The sequence below is a fragment of the Nerophis ophidion genome, unplaced genomic scaffold (genome assembly GCF_033978795.1).
Source record: "Nerophis ophidion isolate RoL-2023_Sa unplaced genomic scaffold, RoL_Noph_v1.0 HiC_scaffold_92, whole genome shotgun sequence".
Taxonomy (NCBI): Eukaryota; Metazoa; Chordata; class Actinopteri; order Syngnathiformes; family Syngnathidae; genus Nerophis; species Nerophis ophidion.
In genome coordinates this window covers 151,590-167,500 of record NW_026907014.1, presented here as the reverse complement: position 1 = coordinate 167,500, position 15,911 = coordinate 151,590, and the positions used below count along the sequence as shown (strand labels likewise).

Below are 15,911 nucleotides of genomic sequence, written 5' to 3'. Positions count from 1 at the left end.
TTTTTTATTGTAAATAATAATAAATACATTTTAATTTAATTCTCCATTTTAGCTTCTGTTTTTTACAAGGAAAAATATTTGTGAAATATTTCTTCAAACTTATTATGATTGAAATTCCCCAAAAATTATTCTGGCAAATCTAGAAAATCTGTAGAATCCAATTTAAATCTTATTTCAAAGTCTTGAATTTCTTTTTTAAAAATGTTGTTCTGGAAAATCTAGAAGAAATAATGATTTGTCTTTGTTAGAAATATAGCTTGACAGGGAAGGTTTTTTCCCATTTAAATTCATTAAAAGCAGATGTTGTATTCTTACAAGAAACACATCTCTGTAAAGACAACCAACACAAACTTCAAACAAGCTGGATATCTCAGGTTTATCACGCACCCTTTACTTCACAAGCTAGAGGTGGAGCTATTTTATTTCATAAAAATGTGCCTTTCATACTTACATCAAAAATAATTGACCCTAATGGAAGATTTATTTTATTGAATGGTCATATTACATCCTAGCCAGTAACTTTTTGGAATATCTATGGACCAAACACTGATGACTCAAACTTTTATCATGGAGTCTTTGGTCTACTTCCTGATGATAGCTCCTCTCATATCTACATTGGTGGTGATTTTAACTGCCTTTTGGACCCCACTTTAGATAGATTGTCAACTAAATCTCATGTCATTGCTAACTCAACTAAAACTATTAATAATCTTATGAGATCAAGAAATATCATAGACATATGGAGAGTAAAACACCCTAATAAAAGGGAGTATTCATTTTACTCCGCTGTACACAATTCCTACACGAGAATTGATGACTTTTTAGTGGAAGCCTCTGCCCTCTCCAATGTCAGTAATCCTGAGTACCATAGTAGAATCATCTCAGATCACAGTCCTGGGAGTTTGCAGATTCAAATTGATCTCCTTAAAATCAAACAAAAATGGAGATTTAATCCACAACTATTATTATCTGAAGATTTTAAAGAGTATATAAACAAGATTATCCAAGATTTTATTGAGGTGAATGATAACGGAGAGGTCTCAGACTCCACATTGTGGGAAGCTCTTAAAGCTACTGTGAGAGGATATATCATTTCATTTGAAATCTCAAAACAAAGAGAAACAAGAAAAAGGCAGAGAGAATTAGAAAAAGAAATGGAAAAAATTCATATAAATTCTCTTTTGCAGTCTGATTACAATAAGATGCTGGAACTGAAAAATGAATACAACTCTCTTCTTCTTCATGGGGAAGTATCTAAACTCCTGCTGAAAAATAAACAAAAACATTTTGAAATATCCGATAAACCACAAAAACTTCTATCTAGATAGCTCAAAGGAGATCAAGCCAAAGCTGCTATTCACAAAATATGCTCAAAAACAGGTGAAACATGTACAGATCTAAAGGATATCAATAATGTCTTCAAAGACTTTTATTCAGAATGATATCAATCTAATTCAGCTATATCGGTTAATGATTTCAATGATTTTTTTACCACATTAAACTTACCTCAACTGAGTCCAAATCATCAGAATTCTTTAGACAACACTATTTCAACTGAAGAACTGCAAAAAGCACTGAAATATTTCTCCTTGAATAAAAGCCCTGGTCCAGATGGATTTGGTGCGGAGTTTTATCAAGCTTTCAGTGAAATACTATCCCCTATAATACTTAGAATGTTAAATGATTCTTTTGTGAACAACAAACTTCCAAGTTCTTTGTATGAAGCCCATATATGTATAATACCAAAAAAGGGAAAAAATCCACTTGATCCAGCCAATTATAGACCTATCTCCCTGCTCAATTTAGACCATAAGATTCTAACTAAGGTACTCGCAACCACATAACAGAAATGATTCATCCAGATCAGGTGGGTTTCATCCCGGACAGACCTTCTTTTGGCAATGTACGGAGATTACTGAACGTATTGTACTCTGACTGCACAGGAAACAAAAAGGCTGCCGTCCTGACTCTGGATGCTCATAAAGCTTTTGATTCAATTGAGTGGGCTTATCTTTTTCATGTTCCCAAATTATTTGGATTGGGAGAACATTTCATAAAATGGGTTCAAATCATTTATTCTGCACCAAAATCATATGTCATAACTAATAATGTAATATCGGATAGTTTTGAATTACACCGCGGAGTGAGACAGGGTGACTGCCTTTCGCCCTCACTCTTCAATTTGGCCCTCGAACCACTGGCTATTGGTTTAAGAATGAAGTCTAATATTAAAGGATTTTCAGTGGGCTCATCAGAGAGTCTCATCTCACTTTATGCAGATGATGTACTTGTTACACTTACTGAGCCAGAAGTTGCACTACCAATTCTTTTAGAATATGTAGACTCTTTTGGTAGAATATCTGGTTATAAAATAAACTGGTCCAAAAGTGAGCTTATGTTCCTAGGAGATCATGTTGAGATCAGTCAAAATCCAGTTAAAGTCGCAGAAAATTACATATCCTATCTTGGCTTAAAAATATCTCAAAATGATGAATCATTACTAAAGTTGAACTTTATTGAAGCCTTTGAGAGACTGAAAGTGTGTATTGAGTATTGGAAGACCCTACCTCTCTCTATGTTAGGCAAGGTGAATGCTATCAAAATGATCACCTTGCCAAAATGTATTTATCTTTTTCAAAATTGACCAATTGTAATTCCTGTAGATTTTTTCCAAAAACTTGAATCTTTAGTTCTAGATTTTGTGTGGGGATGTAAAAAACGCAGAATATCCAAAAAGCACTTATTTAGATCTGCAGAGGAAGGGGGACTGGATCTTCCAATGTTCAAAAATTATTATTGGACATCAAATCTGAACGCATTGACCTATTGGAAGATGGGGTCCCCAAATAATGAATCTCTTAATTCTGCTCCCTTATGGCTGAAATTGGAACTGCAGTCATTAGTGAAACCTTATACATCATTGCTATCGCTACTTTTGACTAAACCAGTCTCTTCAATTAAATCAATACGTCATAGTGTTGTAGTACGAAATTCTATCAAAATTCTTTCTCAAATTAAAAAACAATTGAATATTTCCAATGTGACTATGTATTCACCAATATATCACAATCATGCATTTATTCCATCGATAACAGATACAACATTTTTTGACTGGTACTCAAATGGAATTAAATGCATCAAAGACATTTATGTCGAGGAAAGTCTTGTGTCATTTGAGCATTTGCGAATCAAATTTAATTTGTCCCAATTCAGTTGGTTTTGCTATTTGCAGGTAAAAACATTTATCAAAGAAAACATTTCAAAGTCTCAGCTGGTAAATGAAAAACATCCTCTTTTAGAAGTATTAAATTTACCACCCACAAGTAAAAAGTATATCGCTAAATTTGTCAGCTGCTTCATTATGTCCATGACATCAGCAGACAGTGTTAAAAGAGCATGGGAACAGGAACTAAGAACAACAATACCCAATCAGCAATGGGAACAGACACTCTCTCAAATTCACAATTGCTCAATTAACAGCAGACATAGGCTCATACAGTTGAAAGTGATTCATCCTTTTTACTATTCGAAAGTTTTATTACACACATTTTATCCTGATACATCTCCACTTTGTGATAAATGTAAATCTGCTGAAGGATCATTGTCTCACTCCTTTTGGGGATGTCCAATTATTCAATCATTTTGGTCCAGCATTTTCTTTTTTTACTCGGGGGTATATCAGAGACAAATTGTCCCTGATAGGGATATGATCTTATTTGGGTGGTCTTCAGAAACACAAAAGCTTCCAAAACATATTAGAAGTGTGTTGCTGCTTGGGACGGTTTTGGCCAAAAGACTCATTCTCAGAGACTGGAATAGTCTATCTGCACCCAACTTCAGGAACTGCTTAAATGAACTTGTGAATGTAATGACTCTTGAAAAAATAAGATTTATAAACTCTACAAATATGAACAAATGGGAATTAACCTGGAAACCTTTACTGACATATATTGAAGCATAACTTATAGACATTTAAAGAAAAACTAAACTGCCATCTTATTGTAGTTGTATTCCTTTTTTATCTTTATTGTTATTATCTTTTGTACTGATTCAACACTACACTTGTTTTTCTTGTGTCACTTCTGATATGGTTTTGTCATGGTTTACTTGCTTTTTTGTTCAGTTTTTTTTGTATTGATCAAGCCCTGTAACTTTTCCTTTTTTTCCCCTCTAAGTGTGTACGGTGGACAGGCCCTCGGGAGGTGATCTTGTGAACACTTGCTGAGGATCCTTGATGCCGAGGTATGTTCATCCATTTTGCTGTGATCTGGATAGCCTGCTGATCGTGAGCCGCAGCAGGATGGATGGATATATGTATATATATATGTATGGATATATATATGTGTGTGTGTATGTGTATATATATATATATATACAATATTTGGGTATATTTTCTAATAATGTCTGTACTGTAAACCTTGAGTTGTTAAAGTTCATGTGCACCTCTCTCCTCAAGTGTGTATGTGTGTGTGTATGAGTGGATGTGACTGTTTGTCATTTTAACTGTAAAATCAAATCAAATATATTTGCACAAAAAAAAAAGTAAGATGAAATGTTTCAAATAAGGGTGATATTTGCTTCTTTTCTGTCTGATAAGATCATTCTTCTCACTAAGCAGATTTGATGTTAGTGTTTCACTTGTTTTAAGGGTTTTGCTCCTAAATGATCTCAGTAAGATATTACAGCTTGTTGCTGAGATGTTATAGAATAGAATAAAATACAATAGAATGGACTTTATTGTCATTATATTTGCATAGAACGAGATTAAGGACTCCAACTTAAGGTGCGGTAGTGGAAACAAATATGGGCACGAGAGGTAATAAAGGAAAAACTATCAATTGAAATAAACAGACTACAATCCAATAAAAATAAGAAGCAATCCTGTACAATATACAAAACACTATAGAAATACAAAATACTGTACAATATACAGAACAAGACAAGAGTACCAAAGTAATAAATAATAATCAGTGTCGGACGTATTGCACTTGAAGGGAATAAGCGGTAGAAAATGGATGGATGGGTAGTATTGCACAGTAGGGTATTAGGGTAGGATATTGTATAGGGGTGAATTATCATTATTATTATTATTATTTTTATTATTATTATTATTAAGTTAGAGTTCAACATGGTGACAGCTCTGGGAAAGAAGCTGTCTCTGAGTCTGTTTGTTCTGGCTCTGATGCACCTGAAGCGCCTGCCCGATGGTAGCAGGTGGAACAGGTGGAAGCCGGGGTGTGTGCTGTCCTTGGTGATGCTTTTTGCTTTGTTGAGGTACCGGGAGTTATGTCAATCCTTCAAGGAGGGCAGGGGGCAGCCGATGATTTTTTGTGGAGACTTTATGACCCTCTGAATCGCCTGTTTGTCTGCTTCGGTGCAGCTGGCGTACCACACTCTTATGACCTATATTGAGTAAAACATGCTTGAAACTAGAATATCAACTGTTGCAAATCTGTGTCATCAGCACAAGTAGAAAACTGCTTTTTTAAAGTAAAAAATGTCTTACTTCAAGCATGAAAAAAAAAATCATGATGCCGAACGCATATCGTTACGTCAAGATAATGGCCTTAGCGTTTACTTCATGTAAGAATACTCTTCAACATATTGAGGAAAAAGGTCTCTTTTTTTCTACCAAGAAAAGTGCACTTGTTATTAGTGAGAATATACTTATTTTAAGGTATTTTTTGGTCCATAGAGGTTTGCTAATTTGACCTGTTTTGGAAAGTCTTGACAAGATAAACCTTCTTCTTTTATTGGCAGATAATATTGCTAAATACCCCTAATTTTAGTTTGTTTTTTTCTCGTTTTTGAACACTGACTTTTTGCAGTGCAGGATGTTTCCTACCAGTTTGAAGCCATGTCTGACTGAAGGGTTCCGAGGTGGAATGTTCTGCGCTGGCCGATGGCGGCGTCGGGGGGGGGGGGGCACTGCACCGCATGCCCATGGTGACGAGGAAACAGCTGACGCAGGCAACAACGGCATAGACCAACATCTGAAGGATGACAGGTGAACATTTATTTTTACCTTGAGATCCTTTAATCAGCTATTCAGTAATTCTATATAACTCACCAAAAGTGGGAGTTGTGCCGTGCGAGCGATCTTTGGAGACGCCATGTTGGCGATGAGGATGCCCAGCGGGTTGGCTGTGGAGGAACAGCGGGCTAAAGATGATCACCTCCATGTCAAGTGTCTCCCATACAATTGCTCATAGACACCTTGTAACTCACTTGGTCTGCCAGAGCATAAGACCATGTAGCAGGAAGGGATCAGTGTTGCCAACGTAACCACTTTCTTGCTATATTGCGTAATCAGACCTCTTTTTCCAAAAAGTGACTCATCCATTGGAAAGACTTTTGTAGACCATGAATGCATGTGACCAGCGAGTGCATCTGTGGGCCCCTCCCACATCTAAAATCACTCTAGGGATGTAACCATGAATGGTATTAATGATAACCGCGGTAAAACACCCCACAGTTAGTATTACCATTTTAAAGGGCGGTACAGCTTGGTTGGTAGAGCGGCCGTGCCAGCAACTTGAGGGTTCCAGGTTCGATCCCCGCTTGCGCCATCCTGGTCCAGTGGTTCTCAAATAATAGGACCTCTTTAAATACTTGACAGTTTGAAGCAGTTTTCAATAGAAGTAGTGAATTCAATAATTAATTAATGTTTTACAATATATATTTACATATGTAATAATATTGACCAATATTCTTGTAAATTTATAGTGAATTTAAAAGTACATTCGTTAATTGTGGAACTGTGACAACACTCATTCTAAACATGAATGTTTTGCATTTCATGTTTTTTTACAGCCATTTATGCAAAATAGTGGATTATTCCAAGGCAAACCACCGCCGCCAACAAATACACTATATTGCCAAAAGTATCTGGCCACCTGCCTTGACTCACATATGAACTTGAAGGGCCATATCATTCCTAACCCATAGCGTTCAATATGATGTGGGTCCACCTTTTGCAGCTATTACAGCTTCAACTTTTCTGGAAGGCTGTCCACAAGGTTGCCGAGTGTCTTTATAGGAATTTTCCACCATTCTTCCAAAAGCGCATTGGGGAGGTCACACACTGATGTTGGTGGAGAAGGCCTGGCTCTCAGTCTCCATTCTAATTCATCCCAAAGGTGTTCTATTGGGTTCAGGTCAGGACTCTGTGCAGGCCAGTCAAGTTCAGCTGCATCAGACTCTGTCATCCATGCCTTTATGGCCCTTGCTTTGTGCAGTGGTGCACAATCATGTTAGGAGCGTGGAATTGTCCAAAAGGTTTTGGTATCCTGGAGTATTCAAAGTTCCTTTCACTGGAACTAAGGGGCCAAGCCCAACTCCTGAAAACCAACACCACACCGTCATTTCTCCGCTGACCCCTCTCTGTCAGTTTACATGGTCTACTAATTGGTGGCTGAGTTGATGTTGTTCCCAAACTCTTCCATTTTCTTATAATAAAGCCGACAGTTGACTTTGGAATATTTAGGAGCGAGGAAATTTCGCCACTGGATTTGTTGCAAAGGTGGCGTCCAATGACAGTTCCACGCTGGAAATCACTGAGAGCGGCCCATTCTTTCACAAATGTTTGTAAAAACAGTCTCCATGCCTAAGTGCTTGATTCTATACACCTGCGGCCGGGCCAAGTGATTAGGACACCTGATTCTCATCATTTGGATGGCTGGCCAAATACTTTTGGCAATATAGTGTAGATTGCAGTCCTGTGGGGGAAACACTTCCACATTTCTCACTCACCCATGGAGGCCATCATGTTGGCCGTGGCTCGCTGGTGATCGGGGAACCACAACGCCGCCATCTTGGTGGGCGTGAAGATGATGAGCGGCTGCGCCACCGCTGCCAGCGTCTGACCGAAAAACACCACCGTCGAAGCTTTCTTCTGCATAAGAAGTGGAAAAATTCTCCGTTTTCCCGAAATTCCGTATTACCATTTGTCATTTCAACATGTTATTACTTCAACAATTCTCCACCGATTGAGAAATTGTCCAAGACATCAATACATTTAGATTAGATACTACTTTCTTTATTCCTTCAGGAGAGTAAACGTGCAACGCCTCATCAACCCATCACTAACAATCACACAGGTCAGGTAATGTCAAGACTTTAATCTACACTGGACATAGGCAGTCTTCTTTACTGTCAAAGACTTTTTGACAAATCAATCAAACAGAGCCCCCGGTCAAATGACAAATTCAGTATTACTTTTCAACAGACATTTATTTAATCTTGTTGTTTGTGGTCTGGACATTTGACACAGGAATTTAACTTTTCCACACACCATCCTGAATCACGGTTTCAATCGTAGTCCATGTTAACTACCAAACCGTAACTTAAAAGGGTTGGTTGAACAACTATAAGGACTAGCAGGTCATTGCTAATGTTGCTAATAGGCACAGTACTCATGGACTAAGTTTTGGGGAAATTCCTATTGAAATCAATGGGACATCCTTCAAAGTTCCACTTATTCCATCTGATTCCAACTGTTCCAACTTCAAAAATTTCAGACTCTTCAGGAATTGTTTGCTTGATTTCAACAATGTTAAAATAATTCCGGGATTCCAGTTCATCATCAGCATTGGAGCAATCACACGCAATTCCTTCAGGAATTGCCTCATCTAGTTTTTAATGTTTAATAAAAAATAAAAATAATGATAAAAAAAGATACAATACAACATTTCGAAGTTTTAACCTATTCAAACCATTCCACCTTCGACTCATTGCACCATTCTGGAAATTCAAACTTCCCCTTTTCCTTGTCAAAAAAAGTTGAGGATTTTCCAGAATTCCTGCTTTTCCGAAGCCCTATTTCCACCCTTTTTCTGGCGACTACACCTTCCACATTTTTCAACGTGTTTTAACTGTTCCACCGTCGAAGCTTTCTTCTGCATAGGAAGTGGAAAAATTGTCTGTTTTCCTTTAATTCCGTATTACCATTTGTCATTTCAACATGTTATTACTTCAACAATTCTCCACCGATTGAGAAATTGTCCAAGACATCAATACATTTAGATTAGATACTACTTTATTTATTCCTTCAGGAGAGTAAATGCCTTGGCAGAAGACACCTCCTGCCAAAGATGCCTATACCGCAGGATTTTTAATTTTACAAATGATCATCAAATGTTGCCGTTGACATCAGCGAAGGTCTGCCCGGCCGCCGGGCAGCCCATGCATGCTGTGCCCTCCGGGCGACAGCAGCGAAGGTCTGCCCGGCCGCAGACTGGCTGCGTAGTCCTTATAGCTGTTCTACCAACCTTTTTAAGTAACGGTTGGGTAGTTAACATGGGTGCCAATTGCCTCGTACCTTAGTAGCTGTTTAGCCAACCCTTTTAAGTTACGGTTTTAAGAAGTACCAAGTGTTGAAACCGTGGGTCAGAATGGTGTGTGTAAAAGCAAAATGCCTGTGTCAGTCTCCCAGCATTGGAGCGTTCGTATACAATTCCTTCAGGAATGGCCTCATTTACTTTTAAATGTTTAATGAAAAAGGAAAATAACTATAAATAAAGATACAACAATACAATGGTTCCACATTTTTTAACCTATTACACCATTTTGGAAAGTCCAGGATTTTCCAAAATTCTTGCTTCTACAAAGCCTTCTTTGCAGCGATTACTCTTTTCACAGTTTTCAACATGTTACAACTTTCAGAGTCCAAGGGGTTTTCTATTAATAGAACATTGACGGTCTATTTCACTGTTTGGGCAGCACATCAAAATCACCAGTCGATGGTAAAACCAATATCGAATGTCACATTTTAATAGAGCATTCGTCAAAAAGTTTGCTTTCACAATTTTACTATCAGGGAGACTGACAAGGGCATTTAGCTTTTCCACACACCATCCTGACTCACGGTTTCAACAATTGGTACTTGTTAAAACTGTAACTTAAAATGGTTTGCTGAACAGCTATCAAGGTTCGATGCAATAGGCGCCCATGTTAACTACCCAACCGTAACTTAAAAAGGTTGGTTGAGCAGGTATAACGACTATGCGGCCAGATTCCCAGGTGACTGGGCATTTCATTACTACTGTTGCCCAGAGGGCACAGTATGCATGGGCTGTCTGTGTAATATCTCAATTCCTGATTATTCTGAATGATAATTAGTGGGAGACCCGACAACACTGATGCATCGACATCTGCGTCGAGCTCAATGAACCAAACACTGTGTCGGTGTGCAGTAACAGCTAATCCTTTCGATAGCTCAGTTGATAAAGTGGAAAGCTGTATTAGCTTATGCTGAGTTCTTTAGGGCACTGGTTCAAATCCAGCTCGATGGATCACTCATTACGTTTTTACCATGAATTGATTAACGTGGAATCCGACCCCGACTTAAGTTGAAAAACTTATTGGGGTGTTACCATTTAGTGGTCAATTGTACAGAATATGTACTGAACTGTGCAATCTACTAATAAAAGTTTCAATCAATCAATCAATAGTGCGTATTCAGAGCACATGTGTAAAAAAAAATTCCCAGTCCACAACTATCCTCATTCACAACACGTTCTCTTAGATTTCCATGTTATGATACATGTTCACATTATTTATTGACTGTATCTAAAAAGTATTTAAAAAAATTTAGTATTATTTAAATGAAGATATGAAATAATCCTAAATGAAATTCAATGACTTGGTTTATATTATTGTATATACTAGGTCATAAAATCAGTGTCAGTTGAGTTGGTCCATAGATTTCCTGTAGGGAATTTTAATGTCCAGCAGATGTCAGTATTTAGTGACACAGGATCAATACAGTTTATAAATGTGTCAAAAGGCTGTGCAACGCCTCATCAACCCATCACTAACAATCACACAGGTCAGGTAATGTCAAGACTTTAATCTACACTGGACATAGGCAGTCTTCTTTACTGTCAAAGACTTTTTGACAAATCAATCAAACAGAACCCCCGGTCAAATGACAAATTCAGTATTACTTTTCAACAGACATTTATTTCATCTCGCTGTTTGTGGTCTGGACATTTGACACAGGAATTTAACTTTTCCACACACCATCCTGAATCACGGTTTCAATCGTAGTCCATGTTAACTACCAAACCGTAACTTAAAAGGGTTGGTTGAACAACTATAAGGACTAGCAGGTCATTGCTAATGTTGCTAATAGGCACAGTACTCATGGACTAAGTTTTGGGGAAATTCCTATTGAAATCAATGGGACAAACCATCAAAGTTCCACTTATTCCATCTGATTCCAACTGTTCCAACTTCAAAATTTTCAGACTCTTCAGGAATTGTGTGTTTGATTTTAACAATGCTAAAATAATTTCGGGATTTCAGTTCATCATCAGCATTGGAGCAATCACACGCAATTCCTTCAGGAATTGCCTCATCTAGTTTTTAATGTTTAATAAAAAAATAATAATAAATAATGACAAATAAAGATACAACAATACAACTTTTCGAAGTTTTAACCTATTCAAACCATTCCACCTTCGAACTTTCTTCAGCCTCACAATACTTGTGCTATAGTTGTAGGAAATGTCTCAAAACCTCTTCAGAAGTGCCGACAAAATCCAAAAAGGGCAGAAAATGCATATTTTTGGAAAACTTTTTTTCTCGAAAATGTCGTAAGGGGGGGGGGGGCCTTACGCAAAAATTCACAAAAACGAACTTTCTTCCGTCGCACAATACTTGTGCTATAGTTGTAGGAAATGTCTCAAAACCTCTTCAGAAGTGCCGACAAAACCCAAAAAGGGCAGAAAATGCATATTTTTGGGAAAAAAAATTCTCGAAAATGTCGTAAGGGGGGCGCCTTACGCAAAAATTCCCAAAAACGAACTTTCTTCAGCCGCACAATACTGGTGTCATAGTTGTAGGAAATGTTTCAAAACCTCCTCAGAAGTGCTGACAAAACCCAAAAAGGGTGGAAAATGCATATTTTTGGAAAAAAAAAATTCTCGAAAATGTCGTAAGGGGGGGCCTTACGGAAAAATTCCCAAAAACGAACTTTCTTCAGCAGCACAATACTTGTTCTATAGTTGTAGGAAATGTCTCAAAACTTCTTCAGAAGTGCCGACAAAACCCAAAAAGGGCAGAAAATGCATATTTTTAGAAAACTTTATTTCACGAAAATGTCGTAAGGGGGGGGGGGGGGCCTTACGCAAAAATCCCCAAAAACGAACTTGCTTCAGCCGCACAATACTTGTGCTATAGTTGTAGGAAGTGTCTCAAAACCTCTTCAGAAGTGCCGATAAAACCCAAAAAGGGCAGAAAATGCATAATTTTGGAAAAAAGAAATTCTCGAGAATGTCGTAAGGGGGGGGCCTTACGCAAAAATTCCCAAAAACGAACTTGATTCAGCCGCACAATACTTGTGCTATAGCTTTTTCTGGCGACTACTCCTTCCACATTTTTCAACGCGTTTTAACTGTTCCACCGTCGAAGCTTTCTTCTGCATAAGAAGTGGAAAAATTCTCTGTTTTCCCGAAATTCCGTATTACAATTTGTCATTTCAACATGTTATTACTTCAATAATTCTCCACCGATTGAAAAATTGTCCAAGACATCAATAAATTTAGATTAGATAGTACTTTATTTATTCTTTCAGGAGAGTAAATGCCTTGGCAGAAGACACCTCCTGCCAAAGATGCCTATACCGCAGGATTTTAAATTTTTCAAATGATCATCAAATGTTGCCGTTGACATCAGCGATGCTGTTTGGAACAGAAATGATATATTAAGTAAGTAGAAAGCAAACACTAGGAGCCCGGGCAACAGCAGCGAAGGTCTGCCCGGCGGCCGGGCAGCCCATGCATGCTGTGCCCTCCGGGCAACAGCAGCGAAGGTCTGCCCGGCGGCCGGGCAGCCCATGCATGCTGTGCCCTCCGGGCAACAGCAGCGAAGGTCTGCCCGGCGGCCGGGCAGCCCATGCATGCTGTGCCCTCCGGGCAACAGCAGCGAAGGTCTGCCCGGCGGCCGGGCAGCCCATGCATGCTGTGCCCTCCGGGCAACAGCAGCGAAGGTCTGCCCGGCCGCAGACTGGCTGCGTAGTCCTTATAGCTGTTCAACCAACCTTTTTAAGTTACGGTTGGGTAGTTAACATGGGCGCCAATTGCCTCGTACCTTGGTAGCTGTTTAGCCAACCCTTTTAAGTTACGGTTTTAAGAAGTACCAAGTGTTGAAACCGTGTGTCAGAATGGTGTGTGTAAAAGCAAAATGCCTGTGTCAGTCTCCCAGCATTGGAGCATTCGTACACAATTCCTTCAGGAATGGCCTCATTTACTTTTAAATGTTTAATAAAAAAGGAGAATAACTACAAATAAAGGTACAACAATACAATGTTCCCACATTTTTTAACCTATTACACCATTTTGGAAAGTCCAGGATTTTCCAAAATTCTTGCTTCTACAAAGCCTTCTTTGCAGCGACTACTCTTTTCAACATGTTACAACTTTCAGAGTCCAAGGGTTTTGCTATTAATAGAACATTGACGGTCTACTTAACTGTCTGGGCAGCATATCAAAATCACCGGTCGGTGGTAAAACCAATATTGAATGTCACATTTTAATAGAGCATTCATAAAAAAGTTTGCTTTCACAATTTTATTATAAGTGAGACTGACACGGGCATTTAGCTTTTCCACACACCATCCTGACTCACGGTTTCAACGTTTGGTACTTGTTAAAACTGTAACTTAAAATGGTTTGCTGAACTGCTATCAAGGTTCGATGCAATCGGCGCCCCTGTTAACTACCCAACCGTAACTTAAAAAGGTTGGTTGAACAGCTATAAGGACTATGCGGCCAGACTCCCAGGTGACTGGGCATTTCATTGCTACTGTTGCCCAGAGGGCACAGTATGCATGGGCTGCCTGTGCAATATCTCAAATCCTGGCTATTCTGAATGATAATTAGTGGGAGACCTGACAACACTGATGCATCGACAGTAAACAGTAAAAAAATGTATGATTTATTTTTTAACACTTTAATGAGTAGGACACTTTTCGATCCCCAATTATTTTAGTGTGATTTGTTTTGAAGTGTCATTGCTCCAAAAATAATAATGAATCAAAATCCAAAATGAAGGCTTCAATTATTATATCATCTCAAATATTCCACCTCAAAAAGTTATTGGATGAAAATATTGCATATTTTCTGTCTTTTCCATTTTTTCCCTAATGTTGATCTAGAGATTTAAAACATGAATAATAATGAAAACAATACTAATAATACTGAATAATGACACATTTTTAATATATTTTTTTGACCAAAACCCTAACTGAGTGGAGGCCTAAATGTATATTTTTGATACATATATTGTATTGGTTTTTCAAATCAAAAATATGAAAATGGCCCCCGCTTGCTTTGATTTTTCAGTGGAAAAAGTTTGGACACCCCTGCCATATGGTCTCCACATCAAAGGTCCATTTCCCTACGAAGACCATGCATCCTGCCCATCAACCAATGGCCTCAGCAGCCAAGTTTGATCACTCTATGGAGGCTGTACACCCCTCCCATCCCCACACCGCTGGCCCATCACCAAATGTCCACACCTATGGTCCTTCACCCGGCGTACACAATAGCTTGCTACCTGAATCCACCTGAGAATAAAAAGGCAGCTTTCCTGGCACCAGACAGGAGAGATGCAGGCAACCCATCTATTGAGGACACTATCTGTTATCAACCACAGGCAGAAAAATCATGGACGCCATGTGATGGAAAAAATGTGGGCAGAAAAAGAAGGAATTGAAGAAGTCCTCTTGAAAATAGGTAAGTAGCATTCATGATGTCATTGTTTTGTTGACTTCAACTTTGAACACATTTTCTCCTTCTGCTATTGTTTGTGCTCTTTTTTCCCTTTCAGATCCGGTCCAAGTCAGAGTACTTCAAACTCTCTGCGACTTGGTTGGAGACAAATACAGCGACGGCCCTCCTCAACAATCGGGCCAGCAAGAGCTCTTTCCTGAGAGCGGCGTATTCATATCATTGTTCCGCCTTGCTGCCATGAGACATGCTGCAGAGCCCAAATGTAGGCCTTTATTTGGACCTCTTTTTTCTACGTGTCAAAATGCTGTCCCTTTTTGACGCCCTGGAAACAAACCTGCAGGAACACCAAAGCGCATCCTTAAGCGGAAAAAAGTGGAAGGAATCCTTAGTAAGTTTTCCCAAACAGAGGGTGTTTTCAGGCCAAAATTGGGTCACAATAATGAAATAGAAGTTCAATATGAGAAATGTTGATCCCTTTTCGATTACAGCAGACTGGAAGCATAACTGAATGTTACATCATTACAATTTGTTATCCACTCCAAACTAGCGTTATGATGAGCAATATAGTCTGATGTCCATCAACTTGAAGTGTGGTTGTGTGTATTAATGGTTTTGCGTAAATGAAGGCTTTAAAGGGCAATAAAAAAGCATTAAATGAGGCATTTAAAGAAGGGAATATGATTGTAGGACATGGCGGACAGTCAATATGTCAAACGGTAAAGGAAAATGAACTTAAGAAGGTTACAGTCGTTTCTTTTTTGAACTGCATACAAGAGGTATTGTAAGGTGGGAACACGACAAAAGCACTGCTTCAATCAAGCAAAATGAAACATCAACTTTTCCATTCTTTGGTCACTGTAGGCGTGTAGTCCTTAACTGTGACACCATGTCAGGATAATGGAGAAGCTGAGCCGACACGGAGTCGTTTATTTCAATCATCTCCACTTCAACACATATGAGCTAACTTGCCTAACATTAGCAACTGTTGTGACGCAATTCCCTCAAGTGATCTACGCTAGCCTAGGATGGACAAAAGAGGCCATTTTCACAGCAGACCACAACTATTTCATTCTCTGACATTCCCACAATAAATGAATACAAGTTCCTTCAGCTGCCGGACACTTGATACATACTTGCTGTTTACTGTAAACATTTGAAACAACAGAGAGGGTGTAA

The 15,911-nt window shown here is 38.6% G+C and overlaps 1 long non-coding RNA gene across 2 annotated transcripts in view; it reads left to right on the top strand.

The window, feature by feature from the left end:
- Nucleotides 1-15,671, top strand: part of LOC133547376 (uncharacterized) — a 17,541-nt gene extending 1,870 nt beyond the window's left edge. Inside the window, exons 2-5 of one of the 2 annotated variants that reach the window (XR_009805472.1) lie at nt 4,176-4,242; nt 5,829-6,007; nt 14,346-14,738; nt 14,833-15,671. This is a non-coding gene — a long non-coding RNA (uncharacterized LOC133547376). The remainder of the gene's footprint in view (nt 1-4,175; nt 4,243-5,828; nt 6,008-14,345; nt 14,739-14,832) is intronic. The other variant, XR_009805473.1, reaches the window with a different exon arrangement.
- Nucleotides 15,672-15,911: the final 240 nt, after the last annotated feature.